Here is a 6,022-nt window from a genome sequence, read left to right as displayed (position 1 = left end):
TGACAGGGCCGCAAGTGCACGACTATGTCGGTTTTAGTATAAAAAGTATCGTATCCGCAGAGACCAATTTAACAACTACCGAAGTTCGCTGTTACTGTGTTTATCTAAGGCGAAATCAAAATATTTTGGAATTTGCACGAAATAAAATAGGTTTTAGTTAATTTATGGATAAGTAGAGACTAAAACGACGGTTACCGTCAACTTCCGTCACTCAAGTAAATTGCTGCACTAATTAAATGGTAATGAGAGAATTAAAACTTCTTGTAGAATTTATCAAACGAGAGACAAAGTTTGCTTTCGCAACACGTTGTCGGAATTTTTAGACGCGTAAGCACCTACTTTCGTAGCGTATAATTACGGACCTAAAAATTCCTTTTTCTAAACTCGATAAACTCTTAATTAAAAGAAAAGAAATGCTTTCGCTTTAACCTCTTCAATCAAAAACTTGATATTTTTCTAAGTCGGATATCGTTTTAGCTCTTTCGATGCGTAAACGATATCTCGGTATCTCTACTTTCGTAGTAGATTTTTAATAGTTACAAAGCATAATTTTTCAAAACAATTTATTTAGATTCTCGTTACACTAAAAGAAGCGCGTAATTTACATGAGTTTTGTCGGTACGACGGAACCTCGTTTTGGACTCAAATGAAACTACTCACACATAGTTATATTAAACATACAACGTGTTAATTTATTCATACTAAAAGCAAATAATTTATATCTGTTAAAATCTGGCCACTTTAATTGAGTATAAAACTATGAAGCCACGATACGGATACGGATACGGGTACGATACGATACGGGTACGCGAATACGTCAAAAATTTCAAATTTAGGATACGATACGGCTTGGATACGTTTACAATTTTTTTTAATATATATATTAGACATAAACGCACAAAAAATAAATAGCGTGAAATCTTAAAACTAATTACACCAAGTCAAAATACAATGGACCATTCACCAACTTAGATATCCTTTAAACCAAAACATACCATATAAACAACCTGCACTATGATGATACCAAGGTAGTATGAAGATAGTCACCATTTTCAAGTAATGGCCAATATAATGATCCCAATTTACAAAAATTAATACTTGTGATCAAAATGCAAATAAAAATTTTAAATAAAAATTAAATTAAATCATTCGGATACTTCTGGGATACGTTTCCGGGAGTATCCTTAACGTATCCTTAAGGTATCCAATATATTTTTAAATAAAAATTAAATTAAATCATTCGGATACTTCTGGGATACGTATCCGGGAGTATCCGCGGAGTATCGGTATCCGATACGTATCCGACACGGGTACGGCACCATTTTGGAGTATCCGAGCTTCATAGGTATAAAACCCCTCGAACAATTTGTCGTAGACTGCTAAATGAGGTGTACCGTACTGCAAAACACAAATGACTACAAATAACAATATGAAACAAGCACGTGAGTGTGCTTCTTCCTTCAGTAGCAGAATTCTAAACATGATTAAATAAAAGAATAGGAACAGGGATGTAAAGAAAACCAACAGAAAGTTTCATGGACTGAACAACACATGAATCGGAGGACGAAATTGAATCTCTTTTCTTCACAGCCGGCAAAGAAACTCAATTAAAATAGCATATGGCAGTAGCAATATGGAATAAAGACATGAAATAGTGACGTAAGGCAACTTAAATAAATGGCAGAAGTATATATATAGTAATACAATTGAAAGAGAATTAGAATGAAAAGCAATAACGTAACAATGGACAGGGAATTGAATTTCGATGAATAGCCATGGAATCACAATTCAATTACCAAACACAGTAGCAGAAAACTTAATATAACGTGAATTCAAATGGAAAAATAAACACAAACTGAAATTGAAAATTAATAACAAATCTGTAGGTCTAATTCTTATTCGAAACTGAATTGAAAAAAAAAAAAAAGAGAAAATCTAAATTAAGCTAAAGTGCAAAAGCTGTTTTTCTTCTCTGAAATTGTAAAACTAAAAGCTTAAAATGTAATGCTGAAAAACGTCCCCTTCACTGATGCCCTGCGCCCCCAATGTATAGCTCTGGAATTCCAATTGGATTAGCTCAAACTTGTGCCCAAAGATGTTGGAATTGATTTGGATGAAATCTGAAGTTTTTTTTGCAGGAAGACTAGGAAATTTTGTTCCTTCGACGCGTTTCCTTCATATGATTTGAGTGTGACATCAGCATGATGTCATTAGCTGATGATGGGCTGACGGTAGTAGCTCAATTTTCTCTTTTCACCTCCTTCATGACTCTTTTACTTTTGACACCCTCGTTACCTGAAACATAACAAAATACTAGCCAGAAGACATGCAAAACACAAGAAACGACCCTAAAATAAAAAAAAATTAAACTATTTAAATAGTGTGTTTTGCATGTTATCAGATATGTGTTTAAGTAATTACTTTTAGGTTTTGACTTAAATTGGTGAAAATGATGATGTTGTTATTGATTAATGATGAACTAATGAACTGTATGTTATGAATGTTGTTGGGTATATGTTGGTGATGATAAATATGTTGTTGTAGTTAAGTTGTTGTGTTCTTATGAATTTTGTGAAAATGGGTCAAGAATGGATAAGCTTGATTCTGATGAATTGGAGTGGATTGATGATGTTGTGTTGAATTAGAATAAGTAGAATTTCTGTTTTGAATCATAAGTTAAGTTGTTGTGAAAATTGAGTTTTTGAGTAAAAATTTGCTTTAAGTGTTTTTGAGAAATAAGTGATTTTGGGAGAATTGGATTAATTTATTTTGAGATAGAAAAACATTGTTTTTATAGTAGAACTTGAATGGTTTAAGTGATTAGGACGCGTAGGCGAAAACGGGACCGAAAACGGATCGAAAACCAGAATTTTACGCGCGAACTGTAACAGTCTGATTTTCGCTAGCATAATTTTAATTATTTATTATGTGTGTTTTTATGCGCTTGTGTGTGATTATTTGCCTTTGTGTGTATTTAATTCGGGATTAGTAGATTTTTGGCCTAGAAGGGTATTTTAGTCATTTTTAGATTGGGGGTATTTTAGTCATTTGGTGAGCAAGTGTAACTTAGTCATTTTATTAGAAGGTTTTTTTTTTTTTGGCATTTTAGTAAGAGTAATTTTTTTACTAAGTTACTAGTGAATTTGGGTAATTATTTAGAGACCATAATTCTTCGTTATTTTGATGGTTTAAGTGAGTAGTAACTTTTGTTGAATTAGTTGGTAAGACTAATGAGCCCATTAATACAATTAGAAACTAAGCCCAACTAAGAGGTGGTATATATACAAACTCTTATGACTAGGTTAAGTCTTCATTTCATTTCACAAAAACATAAGGAATTCTGTTTTTTTTTTTTGGATTACTTTTCAAAACTGCAACTCAGTAGGAGTTGAACACAGGTCATACGAATCATCCATCAAGCATAAACCGCTAGGCCAAGAGAGAAACCTGTAAAACATAAGAGAAATTCTGCTCTTTACCTACCACCTTTTACTCGTTCTAGTGCTCATAATTAAAATACGCATAATAAAACCTAAAATAGCAAAAATAACATGGAAAAGCGCAAGTGTAAATATATTACATCCAAATCCGACAAAATGTCATAAAAATACTACAAATATACAAAAGTCATAAAATAAGAGCCGCCTACTACTCCCGTGGACTCCTACTCCGCAGAGCTGGCACCTTGATAACAGGTCATCTTACGTTATTCGTAGCATGTTTTTCAGTTAATTTCAGTAACAAATAGATGCAAAAAGGTGGAGTATTAGAACGATTTCCTATAATTTCGAGACTTTTGTAATGTTTTCTATATTTGAGTGTGTAATTATAGTTTTCCCGAAACATAGCAATTTGAGGGGTTTTTTGAAGTAATTCACGAAGAAATCATGCAAATTAGCAAATCAAGAACAACCGAAGAATTCTGAAGATTCAAGAACAAAGAATAAAGATTCAAGAGGCCTCAGAAGACTTACAAGTGGGAGGAATTCTGTTCCCAAAGTACCGAGGCAAGTTATTTGAAGACGAAGACCTAAAAAACGGAAAATCAGAGATTTGGGCCCAGAAGGAAGGCTTATGCGCCTAGCACATTTGCAATGTGCCTAAGGCATGAAAATCAATTCCATGCACCTAGCACATTACATGTGCGCCCCGTGCATGCAAATATTTGCTACATTATTGCTAAAACAACTATTCATGTTTGTGATGTTGGATACTATGTTTCAACATGTTTCAGGCATCTCTGTAAGATGTTGGATACGATGTTCCAACATCCTGGTATGGTTCAGTGTGCCTTGTTTCATGTCTGTTTGTACGCGCGCGTTATCTTATTAAGGAAACTTCTTTCCCATATCTTGCTAACCAAGCAACGCGCATATCTGCACAGAATCAGTTGTACACTTATTCCCAAAGGAGCAATAATATTTTAGGGAATAATTGGATATGTTTGGAAGTTTCGAATAATTGGGTAAAAGCAGTAAAATAGTAGTGAAACAGAAAGCTGTAAATGGGCCTTGCAATTGTACCTGGGCTTAAGGAGACAGATCTGGATCGTTGGATCCAGATCTGATGGCCAAAAGAACAACAGTGTACAGATCATGCAATAGACATGCATGTATGTGAAAAGAAACAGGAAGCATCATTGGCCGTTAGATTTAAGATCTGATGGCCTAGCCCTGAAGGCACATGAAGATGTCGTGGACCAGCATGCGCTAGATTACTTAAAAAAAAGAGGTATAAATAAGCAAATCTACCAAAAAACACACACAAGTAAAAAATCTTCTCTCTCTAAATTTGTTTAGAGAGAGAAGCTCTCCCTTTGAGTTCATCTTCTCCGTGTTGGTCTATATGGCTAGATGGTTACCAAGCTAGGGGGGTGAATAACGCTTTTGAAAAACTTTTATGGAGATTTGATAAAAACGGTTTTAATGAAATTGACTATTTGAAAGTTGCTTGAACAATCACAAACAATGAATTAACAAATATCAAATATACGTGGAATAAGATTTTATCTTAGAATTGAGAGATTCATGATACAAATCTTTTGACACAATCAATTATTAACAATCCATAAACAAGATACAAAACAATATACAATTTCAAACCAAACCTATATGACAATAAACCTAATTACCAATTGAAAACACAAAACACATGAATTTGAATAATTGAATTGGTATTGCAATTAAATGATCCAAGTGAAATTGTTTTAACCTAAAACAAATGGATTTAGATTAATCTTTTGAGAAAACACTACTTAGATCAAAGCTAGCAATTCACTAATTAATTATTCAAATATTCAAGTGCTATAATAAAAGTAGAGAGAGAGAGAGAGAGAGAGAGAGAGAGAGAGAGAGAGAGAGAGAGAGAGAACACCGAGGTTTATAGTAGTTCACCCTTGTTCGTCCTTGCTAAGGGCTACGTCTACTCTACTTGATGAAGTACCCCTTCACCAAGGTCACCCACTATGTATGAAAAGTTGATTACAATGTTTACAAGAGTTCCTTCAAATTAAAGCCCTAATTCTTTAACTCCTATGTAAAACAAAGCTCCCCCAAACTTCAAGTACCCCTTGAATTTGGTGCTCCTTGAATCTTCGGGTCCTTGAATTGCCTGTGCACTCCTTCGAACTCTTCACTCGAGTCTTCAATGCTACGTCCGGCAAACAAACCCCCTTCGACTTCAAGAACGGTTAGAAAGACCCCCAAGCCCTTTGGAGGTGGAATGAGATTATTCACTTCCTTTGGAGCCTTAAGTAAGCCCAATCAATCTCCTTGAGAGAACCAACTTACAATCCCTACTAGCACCCTAGAGAATCTACACACTTAAAGACAAAGTGATTCTAAGAAAAAGTGTTTAATCTTGAAGAATGTATGAGGAATGAGTTTTTGAGACCTAGAGAGAATAGATGCAAATGATTCAATAAATTGGAAGCTATAGGAGGAAGAGTATATATAGCTAGGAAGAATAAGATTCAATTTTCACACAAAATGAACTGTCTGAATCAATTCATTTAATGTTTGAA

The 6,022-nt window shown here is 34.2% G+C and overlaps 1 long non-coding RNA gene across 1 annotated transcript; it reads left to right on the top strand.

The window, feature by feature from the left end:
• Positions 1 to 1,521, top strand: LOC146946910 (uncharacterized). The gene is made up of 2 exons (XR_015028298.1): positions 1 to 749; positions 1,346 to 1,521. It is a non-coding gene; the product is annotated as an uncharacterized LOC146946910 (long non-coding RNA).
• Positions 1,522 to 6,022: the final 4,501 nt, after the last annotated feature.

The sequence above is a fragment of the Medicago sativa genome, chromosome 2 (genome assembly GCF_051527215.1).
Source record: "Medicago sativa cultivar Bolivia chromosome 2, Bolivia_mono, whole genome shotgun sequence".
NCBI classification, from domain to species: Eukaryota; Viridiplantae; Streptophyta; class Magnoliopsida; order Fabales; family Fabaceae; genus Medicago; species Medicago sativa.
This window is presented reverse-complemented; position numbering and strand designations above follow the sequence as displayed.